This window comes from Grampus griseus (assembly GCF_964374135.1).
Source record: "Grampus griseus genome assembly, chromosome: 5".
NCBI classification, from domain to species: Eukaryota; Metazoa; Chordata; class Mammalia; order Artiodactyla; family Delphinidae; genus Grampus; species Grampus griseus.
In genome coordinates, this window is record NC_138998.1 from 9,081,915 (window position 1) to 9,098,587 (window position 16,673).

General features: G+C 38.0%; 1 protein-coding gene across 2 annotated transcripts in view; it reads left to right on the plus strand.

The window, feature by feature from the left end:
* The window catches only part of TBC1D5 (TBC1 domain family member 5), a 538,167-nt gene that overhangs the window by 347,711 nt on the left and 173,783 nt on the right, over positions 1–16,673 (plus strand). The window lies entirely within an intron of this gene.

Below are 16,673 nucleotides of genomic sequence, written 5' to 3' on the forward strand. Positions count from 1 at the left end.
TTATCATGTTGATGCCTAGTATATACTGTAGGCTTAGTTTATTCGTATTACTGATTTATAATTAAAAGGGTTTTATCTTATTTGAAGTAAATGTTAAGAGAAAAATAATATTTATATGTTGTTTATACCCTCTTACAAGTTCCGGAAGCTGATATCAGGTACCTGGTTGCACTGAATGCTTGCGAAAGTTGAGTCAAAGTCAGATTAAGAGTACTTACTTCCTTTTATAGGGTTGCCACGTGGCTTTTCTGTTTGTAGTGTCTGGCACATAGGAAACACTTTCTAAGTGTTCATTAAATTTAAAAATAATGATAAATCATAGCAAGGATCATAAAATTCTAGTTAAGACTGCATACCTCTAAATAATAATAAAAATGATGAATAATATTACTCCTTCAAATTGAAAATTAATGGTAAACGGTTCTTTCCAGAGCCATGAGTCCCCATATACCAAATTGCTGTGGTTTAGCCCATCAGTAAGTAGCTGTCTTTTCTGTAGCTTGATGGGCTCCAGGGGGGAGGAGGGCCTCTGCCTCTTGGTGTTTACGACGACAGTGTCAGATCAGGGCAGACTGGCTCCTAAGACGACTTTCTTCTTGTCTTTGAATTTTCACTCCCACTGTTTTTCTATGGAAAATACAGTTTCAAAACAATAGTAATTGAGAGGGATCAGTTACCTAATTGTCCTCTTCCGTAGGTTCTGTGGCTGGTGGTGGAGAGTGCACGGGCTGCCCAGAGTGCATCTCTAGGCTTGCTCCTGGCTCCGCTCCACCACATAGGCGCCCTGCCTGTGCAGCCTCTTATTCTCTGTCTCCCCTCCTTCCTGCGTCTCCTTCCTGGCCTGCCCCTCCCTCATCATATCCCCTGCTCCGATCATGCATTCTGCTGGTATTACGATATAAAGGCCAGAGAAAGAGGAGGAAGGGAGACAAATGAAACACAGAGGAAGGTTTTTTTTAATGTTTGTCAGCCATGTATTTAAGTCACCCTCTAGATTTTATATAGTCTCACTGTTTCTCTTCTATCAGGTGACCCTGAACATTGACACCCTCCCGCCATTCCCCCCTTTTAAACTGCTTTAAGGATCTCTGGAGAAACAAGGTTTGACTGATTTCCTGGTACCAATTCTACAGCCATAGGTTTAACGTTTGCCTCCCAAGCCTAGCATTCTGGAATAAGTTCCCACGACAGTGGAAGACTAGCCCATCTCACCCAGGACCAGCGCTTCACAACCAAAGGGTGGGTCCCCATAGTGTGACCTGACTGCTCCCAGCCAGCTTCCGACCCACATACGATTAGCCTCTTCTTATTATTTTTTAAAATTTTTATTGGAGTATAGTTGATTTACAGTGTTGTGTGGGATTAACATATACACACCACTATATATAAGACATAACTAATAAGGACCTACTGTATAGCACAGGGAACTCTACTCAATGTTCTGTAATAACCTATATGGGAAAAGAATCTGAAAAAGAAATATATATATATGTAAAACTGGCCTCTGCTTCTGGTTGCTCTGTTCTACTAGTTGATGAGAAGTTTGGCTTTTCACCTAGTTCTTAGATTTATAAGTTTTCTCATTAAGGAAATTTGATTAAGCTGTGTATATCAATTTTTTCTTAGTTTCTTTAGTTTAAGCCTTTCACTTGATTTCGTTAATTCTATGGGGTTTTTTTTTTTTCAGTTTAGTGGTTTTGAAAAAATAGAACTGTTTCAGCCATCATTCCTTCAGCAACCAGTAATTATTATTAAACACCTACTGATATCAACATTGTGCTTTATGTTTGGGTATTTGAAGGATTATTCATTAGAACAGGGAAGAGCCCCTCTAAAAGGCTAGATGAAAACTAGTAGAAAGAATCTGGGGGCATGGGCACATTTTGAATCAGCAAGTGGAAAAATCTGATATCAAAAATTATTTGCAAAATAGCTGGGTTAGGATTGGTGACTGCCTTCATCCTGATGTCTCAGCAGAGGCTCAGGAGTCCCCAGCCACCAGAAATTTGATGGGTGAGTTGCCTTATGAATATGAGAGATTGGACAAAAGGGCGAATAAAGTCCAATATTAAGGTTGCACATCTTTGAAAATAACACAAATGACTAGGTTCATCCCCATTAAAAATAACCAAATCAACTTTTTTAAACCAACAATGATCAGTTTTGTGTTTTTTTTTAAAGCAGCATACCCGTGTCTTCATATTGAGAATGACCATGGTCCTTCTGAAGCATGGTCTCTTTAACAAGTTTACACGTATTTTAATGAAACATTATTACTCAAAATATTTCTAGGACTCCCTCTTTGGAACTGTCATTATTACTAGTGTAGGAGCCACATTAGAAACCTGATTCATGGCTGTGTAACCAAATCATCAAAAAAAGGTTTTGTCTAATGTTGTTTCTCATGTTGTTTACCACATTTGGCTCTAATTAGAAGTGTTAGTTACTTTCACAAATAAAACTCATCTTCAAAACACACCACTCAGCCTCTCTGGGAGGTATTCAAATAACCTACCATGGCTCTGAATGAATCCTTTCATATATAAATTTTGGTATCTTTGTTTAAAAAAAAAAGAATCAGTTTCATTACTTTCTAGTCACATGCTCTATGTATTTTATTATGAATGTGTGGAAAATTAATGTTAAGTATCATACAGCAAAGCCAAGACAATACACTGATACTACTTGATGATGAAATTTTCTTCTGAAGTATTACTTTGACGTAAAACTGTGGATTACCTAAAAGAGAATCCAGTCTGAGATGGCTGTCCTTTTCTACAAGATACTAATTTATCCAGTGACACACTTGAGTTTTCTGAGTTTTGTTCTCTACTTGAGCCATTTAATGACCACAGTCTCCTGAGGGATGATGTTCACTCTTACAAACAAATGGGAATGTACAGGAGCCTTGAGATTGCCATAAACACAACGGGGCATTTGAAGGACCGCGGCAACGGAGAGAGCAGGGTTCTGGCTCCCGTAGCGGCCAGCCTTCAAAATAGCTGAGCCAATAGACTGCTGTGTCTTCTTTTGAACATAAGCTGGAAGTTAGAGGATCTGGGAGACAATTTGGTAGAGTTCTATAAAAAACCTTGCTTATAGGAAAGCAGCTAAAGGGAACTGGTAAATGGAGTAAAATGATCCTGTCCCTTGGATTGTGTACCACAGTCCAGTTGGCCAGATTTGGATTTTTCAGCTATTGCCCAGCTGGTGAACAGTTCAAAACAGTTTTCGATCATGTGATCCCATTGTGGCCAATTGGGTGGTTTGGCAAACAGCAACATAGTAAATATCTGTTCACACAAATTGTACGCATACTGCATTTGTCCATGTGCATTCTCTGCTTGTCTGTATTGATGATAACATCCCCACATAGATAGGTGGATAAATCGTGTGTATAGGTCCATACCTGGATATTTATGCACAGTAATTATGTACTTTGATTCCTTCTAGGAAACAGAATTGTAGGAATAATCTAGTTAAATCAGTTTCTATGAGGATTTTTTTTTTACTCCTTTTTTCATATTTCCTCTAGTTGTAAAAATTACAGTGATTACACATCATAAAGCCTATCTGTAATAAAACGCATCAGCTGGCCAAGGTTTTCATCGCTCACTCAATAATCCATTAATACAGCAACGCTGCCCAGGCATCTTTATAATACCAACTCGGAGGTAATTTTAATCAGCTAGACCAGCTGGTATTTAACAGCAGCTGTCGGAGACGCCACAAATATACTCAATAGCTGACATCTTTATTTGCAGTTTTTCAAGGGGAGAAGAGATTCTCCTGTGGTTACTTGTATTAAGCATTTAAAAGAAGGTGTAAAGTAGATAGGGGTTTACACCTAAAAGAGAAGGGGGAGGGAGTAATGATGAAACAAAGGTGATAAATTCTATCAGGAGCAGAGGTTTGTGAGTGAAGAAACTGCTCAAGTGAATAAGAATACATTGGCTTTGGACTTTAGATCTTTTTCCGAGTTATGTTTACACTGATCTTGGATATGCCTAGCAGTAAAATTGTGGTCTGCTGTGTAGCATCCAGATACTCCTTCTGTACTAGATTTGTAGTGTCCTTTACTAGGTAAAGCTGTGGAAAAGAATCTGAGTCTGTGAAAGAGAGGTCTGTTCGTGTGCATGTGTTGTCTCAGCCCCTGCACGCCGTGTCCTTTTTTGTTGTTTTATGGATATGTTTTATTAATGTTCGATTTTGATACTTTAAATGAAAAGGATCATCACCGATATGTACTGTCTAGTAGTAAACATGGAATGCCATTTCACACGGGGGTGTGTGAGCATCGGTGGGGGGGAACAGGCCTCGGCAACGTGAAGTCAACAGTCACAAACCCATTATAAATAAAAATTTAATTACACTTGGGGGAGCTTGGCTTACAAAGCTCAGAAATCCATAATGGAGCTTGCTGGTAATAAATGCCTGATCTGTTTGTTAAACTCCACTGTTCCCATCCTTTCCTTGCCTTCTTTTATAAAATACTTTGCCATCTCTACGGATTAGAAACTGGTAAACAGAGCTGACTCTGAGTAGTAAAATATTTTGCCTTTGCCTCTTTGACTGTGAATCTCCCCTTTGAGTTTAAAAACCAAGAGAAGAATTAGAGTAAAATAGGAAAAGGCAAAGGCATTGTTAGAGAAATAAAGGTCTTTCAAGACAGTTACTTGTAGTCCACATTTATAAATGCGGGCTTTGCCTACAGATAGCTGTGTATTCAAATGTGTTGTTGATATAAATGTCTGATACTTAATGTGAACAGAAGCTAAGTGGTTTCCATTTTCATGGAAAATTTCGTGTGTCATTTTTTTCTAAGACTGATTTCATAATTAAATATAAAAGAAACTGATGGAGTTATGGGCCTTGTACACTTGGCATAGAAATTGTCTTGTCATTTCTGACTCTTGTAGAGCAATCAAACCTTTTTTTATGCTAATAGTTCTTGCTGGGAAAGGAAGCATTACAGACTCCTCAAAAAGTAAAATGTATTACACGTTTAAGTGTACTTCTGTACTAAATTATCAGAGGTTAACGAAATTTGTTGTAATACCAAGTCTTTTGCAGTTAACTTCATTTATCAGTGACACCGATTGTCTTTTTCCAGAGCCGCATAGTAATCTGTCTGTGTTGGATTATGATTGAATACTGAAAATTAAAATCCAGTAACGGAATGGATTACTGAGATAGCAATTTGAATTTTGAAATTACTTAGCAAGCATTTTTTCCCTGTTATTTGTAGTGAAAACAGTCTGTTTAAGTTTGTTTAGTGTGTTTGACAACAGTTTGATATATTGCTGGGCACAGCGGTAGGTTGGACTTGAGTGGTATTAGCTCTCCGTGTTTTGATTAATGGTAATTGTTTCGATGAAAAGGCAAGTTTTCCGTACAACTCATAGTTCTGGAAAACAGAAGTCAACTTGCAAGATCCATCATTACTGTTCTGAGTTAGCATATCAAAAGGGCAAGGAGAACCTGCCCGAGTAGCACAGTAGGGTTTTTTTGCTTTTTGCTTTGTATTGTAGTTAGAGCCTGTTCTTTATGTCAGAATATACATCTTCTGTTATTTATCTTTTGTTCAGCATTTGAAGTTGATTTATGACACATTTCTGTATCGCATAATTTAGTTTGAATCCCACACCAAGGTGAAATTTCACCTGTCTCTAGAGTCAACTGTAAAAGGGACCAGAAGCGACCTAGGGTAGTATAGATTACAATTTTTTTTTCTTATTTTTCTCTAGTATTGCTCTCTTGTTTTAAAAGAATGCAGTTTAGAAAACAATTAGAAGGTTTATTTGAACACTTCAGAGATTTCTATTGCTTTTTTAAATAAAACATTTTACATATCATTAATGTACCCAAACTCAGGGAAAAATGGTCATTTTTACTTGGAGAAAATAAAACGTGCATTTAAGGAAGGACCAATTTTTGTCAGCCTAAAAGCTGTCAGCATAAAGCCTTTCATTCTCACACATAGATGTGTGTATGCAGATCTACCCACAAAATGCACAGCACTCTGCATTTAGGTTATCAGTAGGTAGAAATTGACCTTAAATGAGTGTCCTTACCTTTAGCAGGAGCAAAGGAAAACCACTTTCCTGTAAAGACTTGGGAAGGGGCTGGGAGAAAATGCCCTTACCATATCTAAGCATCCTTGTTTTAAGAGGGTGAGAAATTTTGTAGGTCAGAGGTAGTGCTAGGGGGTTTTCTTGCTTTACCTCTCTTTTGCTTTTTCCCTACTAAAGAAAAGAACTAGGTAGTGTAGTAAGTGTAACCAGAATAATCTTCAAAGTGGCACGAATGGCAACCATGTTTGTGAAACTAAGGTTGAGAATCAGTATTTACACAACCCGCCCCTACATACTGTTTTTTTAAAGAAGCGTAGAAATTTTGAATCTGTTGGGTAATTTCCTAAATATTTACCCAGGAAGCCTAGTATGATATTTAAAAAATATTAGTCCTCCCTGATAGAAGCAGGATTTTAGGTTTATATAAATATTGGCGGTTTGGCATAAATATGAGCACATATCTTCTGTATATCTTTTATATATGAGGGAAGGGCGGGGGTGGGAGGTGAAATCTCTAGTGTAGAAACTTGTGGCGTTACTCTTTATATCTAAAAGGGAATGAATGATCCTGCTCTGTAGTCTCCTGGCTTGAAATGCTGTTTGTCAGAGTGTTTATTCCAAGCAAAATTAAAATGAATAAACGGTTGTCTAGTACACACCTAAGCCTTTGACATAAAAGGAAGTATAATTTAAACACTTTTTTCCTCGTAGTGAACAGCCATGTGTCATTGAGGCATCTTTTATTGAAAGGAACTTTATTTAAGTAGCATAAACTTGTTGGATGGGCTTCAATTAAATGATGATTTGTTAATGCAAATGTGTGGTGAATGACTGGTCGTACATCTGTCTCTTCATCCACAGGCCATTACTGTGCAGCGTTAGCACATGATTGTAAAAAAAACGAGAAATCATTATATGCAGGTAGTACATATTCAGTCAATTCCGATCTTATGTCTCTGGCGAACTAAAAAAGGTATATAATGTAAACGTTATTTAATCGGAATAACAAAAAAGCAGCACTTTGACTCTCTCTGACTCAAGCTGTTGGGTGATGTGAGGTGACTGCTGTTTGGGGATTGATGGTTATTGGTGGTCCAGTGGGGAAAGGCTATCACTTGAATCCTTTGTCATTTTCCCCATGCACTCCTCCAACCTCAATTATATTTCAAGTTCTATTTTCTTTCTGTTTTTCTTTTCGAGAGTGGTTTGTGGAGTTGTGGTGAGAAATAGGCAGTGATGACCACCAGCATGAGTGTGGCAATCGATGACAATTAATACACACAAAAAATTATACAATTAGCTTCAGCTCCATAAGTGTCTAATGAGCCATTTGTCAGTCTTTTGGTGAAATAAACTACTCTATCTTAATTCTCCACTCTTGCAGCAAATAAATAAAAGTTATGAAACGCCTGGGCACCAGTAAAATATAATTTATTTCATAGGGCATGACAGAACTCTTTACATATCTAAAATGAACATGTTATTTACAAATGACTTGTGATACTCATATAAACCATGGATCTGTGTGCTAACTGCTTTCATTATAGAGATAGGCAATTTTTTTCTGATTGTTTAATCATTTAAATGTATCATTACTCCTAAAGGCATGTGAGTTAAAGTGACTCCTCCTGGTGTGATTAACTCATGAGGCCAAAAAGAACCTCAGAAATGAGCTGTTCTGCAGCTGAAGACATTAAGAATTTACTGGAAAGGACAAAACAATAATTTTCATTTGGGAATCTCTCAGCTCTTTACTGATTATCTTCCTGCCCTCATTTATTTTTAGGAACCCCAGCTTCTCAAAAGTTTTTCATCATCACTATGTATCAATCAAACAAAACAACATTGTAAGCTTCTTTCAACTTATATTTTGTGCTAGGTTAAAAGTTGTAATCACCATATGGTGAAAATGTGAACTGAAAATTCACATTGAAAATGTGAAGTATCATTCAAATGAAAGCCCAGATATTTGAAAAACAGTAATTAGTTGTTTTAAACAGAACAGGAACACAAAAACTGTTTGTCAGGGTAGCATATAGCCCTGTTCTCAAATGTAATCCGTGAAACAGTTGCATCGGTATTATCTTCGGAGATTGTTAGAAATGCAGGTTCTTCAGTCCCTGCTAAATCAGAAGCTGTGAAAAGGGTACAGGAATCTGTTTCAACAAGCCCTGCGAGTGCTTCTGCTGTCCACTAGAGTTCGTGAGCCACTGATGTATACTGTAAAGTAATTGAAGCAAAAATAAACTTTAGGAATCCCTAATATATAGAACCCAAAGGAAAGTAGACATCTTTCAGCTTCAAATAACTTCCATGAGATCCAGTTCGTCTCATTTCCCACTCCTCTTGGTTGGTTCAGTGCTACTTTTTGACCGCTTCTTTCTCTGTTTTTGTTTTTTTGTTTTTTTAAATATTTATTTATTTATTTGGCTGCCCCGGGTCTTCGTTGCAGCATGCGAGATCTAGTTCCCTGACCAGGGATCGAACCCGGGCCCTCTGCATTGAGGGCGCGGAGTCTTAACTGCTGGACCACCAGGGAAGTCCCTCTCTTTTTCTCTTTTAATTTACCTTCATTCTCTACCGTCTTTGCAAGGTAATGATCAAGTTTTCAGGCAAGTTCCAAGTTATTCAGCCTGCCACTGTCTCTTACTGCTAACCAGATGTTTTAGCCTACAGTTTAGGGTTGCTAGTATTTCATGGTTAGTATTTGGTTTCACCTTTCAATTTTAAACTTATTTCAAAGCTATTAATGGACAGTCCCCTTAGAAAGAAGAGAAGAGGTTTCTTCCAGCGCCAGCCTGGTGAGTCCATGAAGCAGGAGGCTGGTGAACCTCTGGAAGGAATGGGTCAGGTACCTCCAAATGGCTTATGAGACATCATTAGGACTCGATGCCTTACACCTGCAGCCTGAGTGATCCGCTGTTATTACTAGTAGCAGTAGATTGATCCAAAAAATGAAATTGAGTCTAAAGTGGAGAGTGGCAAGTGAAATCAGAAAAAAAAGACAGCTAGGAAGAATTTTACTAAAGGTGAACTAGAACCAATGATAATTATAGGCAGTTTTGTTTAAAAGGCATTCCTAGGTCCCCTGCTACTCAAAGTGTGGCCCACTGACCAGCAGCACCGCATCTCCTGGAAGCTTGGGAGCAATGAAGAATCTCAGGTCCCACACGAGGCTAGCCTACTGACTCTGAATTCACATTTTAACAAGATTCTTCGTAGATTTACATGCACATTAAAAATTGAGAATCACTTGCTTAATATATGAGCAGGCAGGGGATTGGGTCAGAGATTGGTAGTGAAGACATTACCAAAGCAAGGTCACACTTTTACATGGGGACAAATTCTATGCAGGTGTGATAATTCCAAGGGGTATTTTTCAACAAATACACAGGACAATTGCAATTGTTATATTGGCCCGACTTACTTGATTTTCGAATAAATTCAACATGGAAATATAAAATTTGATTACTGATATTTAAGTTTAATTTTTAATTGTTTCTTTCCCAGAGGAGAAGTTACAGTTCAAGTGGGTATTATAAGTGTGAAGGGGGTTACAACTGAGAGATGATTTAGATTTAAATCTAAACTCTAAAAAAAATTCTGAGCTTAGACTTTCTTAATCTGGTTTTTAAAAAGTGGTAGAAGTGTTTGGATTCTGATATTTTAAAAACTCAGTTGCTTCATCTCAGGAAGTTAAAGAAGAAGGCGAGTATATTATTATTATTTTTATTTTTCTAATACCAAAAGAAAAATTTAGGTTGAAACTTTTAGGTAACTTGTCACACCATTTTAAAAATTTAGAGTTGTGAGCAAATCAGTTTAACTAATTCTCAATTATTCATATTAAGAAGAAGCAAGCATAGTCTAAGAGGTGACTATTTAGTAAAATAAGTGAATAAGGAGAATTTGAAAAGACCAGGTTATATAGTCTTAAGGGACTAAACCAGGCTTACTTCGATGTGTAAAGTCATCATTTAACAAGTGCTTTCAGGTGCTTGAGCTCACATGCCCTCCCAGCTCCTCTCTGAGGTAGACAAACACTGAGTCTCAAGGAAGCTGACGGGCTTAACCAAGTACTTAAAGCTGGTGGTTAAGAGAGCAATGTCTAAACTTACATCATCAGACTGCTGGGCCAAATACCACCCTGTTCCAATGGCATAAAACATTGGAACATAATACCCCCAGGTTGGGTATTATACCCAGGCATAATACCCCCAGGTTGTAAAACATACATGTAAAAGTATATAAAGATAAATTTGTAATTGATGATTAAATAACATACATTGTCAACCTAGTACAGAAATTAACTGTTCTATGGAACAGACTAGAAAGTTCATAGATTCAAGTATATACAAAAATTAGCATATACTGATAGTAGAAAGACAGTGAATATGTTCCAGGTGCTTACATATACTAACATGATAAAGGTGACTTCATATTTATGGAGGATATGAGACAATTAATCTATCTGAGAAAAATTAGGTCCTTACCCCAGTCCCTATGCTGAAATTAATTCCAAAAATATTTAAAAGTAAAAAGTGAAAGTGTGAAAAACTAGAAAAAATAGTTGAATATATTGTGTTCTTGGATATGGGAAGGCCTTTCTACGTATGATTTCAAAGCAAGAAAACAATAAAGAAGATTGAGAGGTTTTAGAAAATAAAAACGTTAAATGTATGGTAGAAAAACCATCAACTGAAGGACAAATAAACTATGAAAAATATTTATAACTATGCTACAGAGGATTCATGACCTTAATATATTAAAAGCTCTTACAAATAATTAGAAAGAGGAGTAACAACTGACTAGAGAAATGGGCAAATGGTACAGACATTTTGTGTGTAGCATTTTGTGTGTGTATATGCACATATTTACTAATGAATATATTTTAAAAATTAATCAAAGCCATGTTAATTAAAGCAACAGTGATGTGTCATTTTTGCCTATTGGATTAACAAAGGTAAAACCAAAATAATGCACCTTGTGTTGGGGCAGTTTCATGGAAAGCATCAGTTCGATAGTTTGTTGTAAAATGCATAAAACTGTGCATAACCTTTACCCTCCAATTCCATTACTGGGCATTTACTCACAAGAAATAATTAATGGTATACAGGGATTTTGCTTTAGAGATTTTTTGGCGATATTATTTATGATACTGAAAAATTCTATAAATGTAAATGCCTAAAAATAGAGGATGAGTTCAATAGATAATAGTGTATCCATACAATGGAAGACTATTCAGCCACTTATATGTGTAGAGAATAGAATTGGAAAGCCATAATCCCCGATTATTTCTGGGCTATGAGATTATCGGTACCTTTTTGTTTTCTTCTCTTTGCTTATGTTTTTCTTTTCTCGCTTTTCTGACACAAACACTGATTACTTTTGTAGTAACGAAAAATAATTTTAATAAAGTCATCCTTGACATTAGTTGATATGTAGAAAAATACATAAAACCAATTATTTTAAATGTAGATCAAACGTTTACCTTTAACTGAGCACTTACTAGGTACTGGTGCTAACTCGGGAAATACAGCTCAAGGAATTCATCATGAAATAAAGAAGTTGTGTAAACAAAAGGCATGTGAGTCTGAAAGACTTGTGTAGTGATGAAGGTAGATGTACCAGTAGCTCAGAAGAATGGTCATCTGGGCTTCATGACAGTCAGGGGGTGGGTTGAGCAAGAAGAGATATTGGAGAAAGGTTTTGGAGAAGTTCCCCAAATCCCTGGAAGGGGCAGAGCATTTCTGTCATGTGTAGAAATGGTGAAGAGAGCTGGACTTTTAGCCCGCAATTAGGAAAGACTAAAATGTGGACTCCATGTGGGGAAGCGGCCAAAACTGAGTCTCAGCAGGAGTTTAGATGTGGTAACGTGTTCATCAGCTGAACAGTGCAGGCCAAAGTTGACCAGATTCGCATTCTAGAAAGATGTCTCTGGAGCAGAATGCACCTAAATAGGGTGGCAGCAAGGAGACAGAGTAGACAACTGATGGAGTGTCGGGCAGGAAAGAGAAGGCGTTTGGCAGTGGATTTGCAGAGGGAAGGATGACCACATGTCAGAGAATGAGGAGTCTTGGTCCTCAAGCATTGGAGAGGGGAGAGGGGGGTTCTAAGGGCGAGGTGCCATTAACTCCACCCCCAGATACAGGAGGAGAGAGGGTGGGGGGAGAGGGGGTGCCATGATGAGTTGTGTCAGAGGATTAAGTTGAGTCGACTGTTCAAATATCTGTTACAGTAACATACTGTGATTTCTTACTGCATTTTCAGCTTGAATATTCCTTTTACAGTTATTTGTAATGTTCTCTTAATATCTTCCCAGACACTTTGCTTCATGTAAATGTGGTGGTTTAAAAATTTTCATTTAAATACCGTTTATCAGAAGGCACTATAGGATAGAGATTAAGAATATGAACTCAACTCCACCACTTCCTCTGTGTGACCTTAGGAAAGCAACCTGCATCTCTCAGCTACAGTTTCTTATCTGCAAAATGGGCATAATACCTTTAAAGAGTTCAGAATTAAATGAAGGGCTCCATGTAAAGCTCTCACCGTAGTAATCACTCAAATAAATGTTAACCAGTGTTATTTATTATAACTTAAGACAAACGGTTTATAGGAAAATACAGTTTTACAGTAGATATAATACAGAAAATATTTGCACATTTTTCTGAAAACAAAATGATTATAATATATTCGCTGTGCAAAACCAAGGGAATTCTGTACATATTAATATGACATTTTCAGAGACTTGTAAGTTGAAGAGCGCGTGCCTGCAGCCCAGGAGGGCTCTACAAGGAGGTGATCTGTGGTGTCTGATTAAATTAGCAAAGAAGAAAAGCCCTGGCGCTCTGGGTAGCTGCGAGAAGAAATACACTACTAGACACACACCTGTACTGATTTTATAAATATTTGTGCATTGGATGAAATTGCTTAGATCCCTGGGAAAGAAGCTGATTCCCGCCGTCACTGCCTCCAGACTCCATTACGGTGATGTGTCCATCCCTCTGTCTAATCCCACTGCCCTTGCAGCTCTTCTGGGAAGAGTGTGGAGGCTCCAGAGGATGACACTCCTGAGTCTTCAGGGCACATTGACTCTCCATCCTCAGCTTCCTAACATGAAACAAGAGCTGCTTTTGTTAAAGTTACAGTGACAGCCTCAGCCTGTACTTTCTTTCTGCCAGACAGTCACTTTCTCCATCTGCCTATTCTCAATCAGGTATTTGCGTCATGGCCAGTGAGATCGTACTTCACTCTTAGAGGCCGTGGGTGTGCCCGGCCCCTCAGCACGGTTGCACCCCAGCACTGCTGCTGCCCTCTCCCTGCTTGTGCGGACAGCCTGAATTCGATATGGGCCTGCTTCTTTGGGGGTCTCAGAGCCTCCATCGCCTGAAGGCCCTGTTTGCCCCCGTGCTGTTTTCATGCATAGACTTTTTAAAATTTTTATTGGAATATAGTTGATTTACAATGTTGTGTTAGTTTCAGGTGTACAGTTATACATATACATCTATCTACTCTATTTTAGATTCTTTTCCCATATAGGTCATTACAGAGTATTGAGTAGAGTTCCCTGTGCTCTATAGTAGGTCCTTGTTGGTTGTCTATTTTATATATAGTAGTGTGTATATGTCAATCCCAATCTCCCAGTTTATCCCTCCCCCGCCCCTTACCCCTGGTAACCATACGTTTGTTTTCTACATCTGTAACTCTATTTCTGTTTTGTGGATAAGTTCATTTGTACCTTTTTTTTAGATTCCACATATAACCGATAGCATATGGTATTTGTCTTTCTCTGTCTGGCTTACTTCACTCAGTATGACAATCTCTAGGTCCATCCATTGTTGCTGCAAATCGTTCCTCACTGTGAACTGCTCAGATAGGAGTTTCGCAGGCACCAACTGGGTAGCTGCCTGGTCCCTTCATGTTGAGACCCGTCCCCAGTGTGGAGGGGACCCAAGCATGAGATAGAAACATAGGGTTCTTCCTGCCCCCTTGTGTGCCCATAGCCCCCACTTCCATCTGGGAGCTCTGGGCTGCCCTGAGGGTTTGTAAACACACAGTGGGAACTGTTTACCATCCCACTAGTTTCTAGAAGAACTGTCTGGCAAATTTGCTACTGCCAGCAACTATTTCAAGACTACTTTTTCATATTAAATAAACAGATAATGTTCTGCTTCTCACATTAACATTCATTCCATTTTAAATTTAAAGTTTCTTTTCCTTAAAATTGATCTTCTTAGCCCTCTGCTGCAAGGCCCTCGACTGTTTTCTCTCTAGCATTCATTTTAGGTAGTGACCAGCATCCTTGCCTTTTTTTTTCCCTTAAAGTGATCTCACCCATGAATAAGAGTTTTATCTCCTCAGTTCTCTTAGATAAATTCACTGCAGATGTCATGCAAGATATTATAGGTGGTAAATTTTCTGCTATATGGTGTGTGTATGTGAGTATACACATATCCTAATGTCATATTTACAGATTTCTGAATGCCAGTATGTGAAGATCAGTTTCTACTAACCATGGAGATATGTAGGGCGACATAGATGACCACTTATTACTGGTCAGATTCTTTTCTTCAAGTAGTTTGTTTTGACACACAAGTCACTAAGTGGTTTTTCAGAGAAAGCTTAGCTTGATGGGTCGTCACATAAGCTATTTGACATTTGTCCCCAGTCAGACCGGATGCCACATGAAAAATTTACTCGGGCAAGAGGCTCCTAGGAATAAACAGTGCTCTAGTGATGCTCACAGGGAACTCGGCAAGGTGAGCGGAACTTCAGCTTGTCACGGATGCACTGTTCTGACAAACATAAGTAGATGCTAATGGCTAAATCATGACAGAATAAAGTCCCACAACCATATGGCTAATTGCCACAACAATATCTTCAGTGTTATTAATCAAGTTTTCATAGTGTGCCATGATAATTGGAATAATTAGAAACAGCCTCGGCCTTGCTCGTCTCCACCACACACTTTGCAGACAGGGGTCTCACACAACCACACTTGCACATTCAGTGCTGTATTGCCCAGTGCCATCTTCTCCTTGGAAATACTTCGGCTCCTTAATAACTTAACTGCTTGCCATCGGTGCATTTTGTGTGAGCTTCTGTAGGTGCCCACGTATCTAAGTGAAACCACCAAAACCCCCGTGCCTCCGTTGAAATAGGCAGTATTCCTTTAAGGCAAGAAGAGAAGTCTGCCTGTCTTGGATCTTATAGTTTGAAAGATGAATTCATTGTACACTAATTTGGATGATGGACATTCATTTTTTTGGTCATATATTTCCCCTTTTAGCTAATTTAGTTAAGAAAATGAGGAATTAGAAAGCAATTGAATAAATTACAAGATGTAAGTATTTGCATAATTTGTCTCAGGCAGATCCTATGTAATAGTGCTCCCAAAATGAGCTATTTTGAGCATGTCTTTCAATTATGGATGAAGTAAATATTGCCATCTTTAATATCACCATCGGAACTTATATTTTCATGTTGTTAATATTGAAATATACTCATTCAGTCATTTATAAGCTAATATCCGTTCCTTCATGTTAATAGTGGAGCGAGAATTCGTTTGTGTTTGTCACAGCCCTTCTAAGTAAGAGAGCTTCTCGGGCTGCTTTGCTTTGTGAGGAGGTGACTGAACAGGAGAGACACCAGATTGATGATAACCGGCTTGGTGGTGGCACAGAAGCATCTAGACAAACAGATGAAGGGAAATGGCTGTTGGAGCTGTCTATTGTTAAACAGCTTCTCTAATTATTGTTGAATATATACAAGTAGTCATGTCTTTGAATTCTGTGCCATCTCAATTTTTGTCTTCCTTGCCCTTTTCTGTCCCATTGCATTCTTTAACTAGAGATAAATCATACCACATTCTTCTAAAATTTAAGATGTTCTTGTGTCTTTGGTTTAAAATTATCCCCCCAAATCCCAAAATGAAAATAACTGATTAGAAACACTGTTTTATTATAACTTCAGAATTACCTCGGCCAAAAATCTTTGCGTTAGTGATCCCTGAACGCCACAAAATTTAAAATCACTGTGTTACTCAGTTTCTTTTATTTAAATGAGTCTTCTCTTTTCCTCTCTTTGCCTCTCACTCCGGATGGGGTGAGAGGCAAAGTATAGAGACTATATTAGGATAAGACAGCAAAAAAAAAAAAAAAAAAATCTGATTTTTTTCTTTCAGTCAACTCAAGTAATGATTATTTATTCACTTTGTGGATAAAATGATTTAGATCTTTTACTTTTCTCCTACTTTGTCTTTTTACTATTCGTTAGATAGAGGACAGACAAGGAAAAAAATGAAACTTCATTTTGGTGCTCATTAACAGTGATGATAAAAAATTGGTGTGGAGTAAAATATTAAACCAATGTCTAAAATGAAGCTTGAGTTACATGTAGGTTTTGTCTATTCATGACCTGCTTTAAATAAGGTGTAATTGTGTTCTTCATTAAACTTCAAATTTATCCTTTGTATCAATCAGGATACACAAGTTGTAGAAAACCCTACCTCAGACTGGCTCAGGCATGAAGGAACTTAATTGTCTCCTACAGCTGAAGTCTAGTGGTGCTGCGTGCGACTCTAGGGGCTCAATTAAG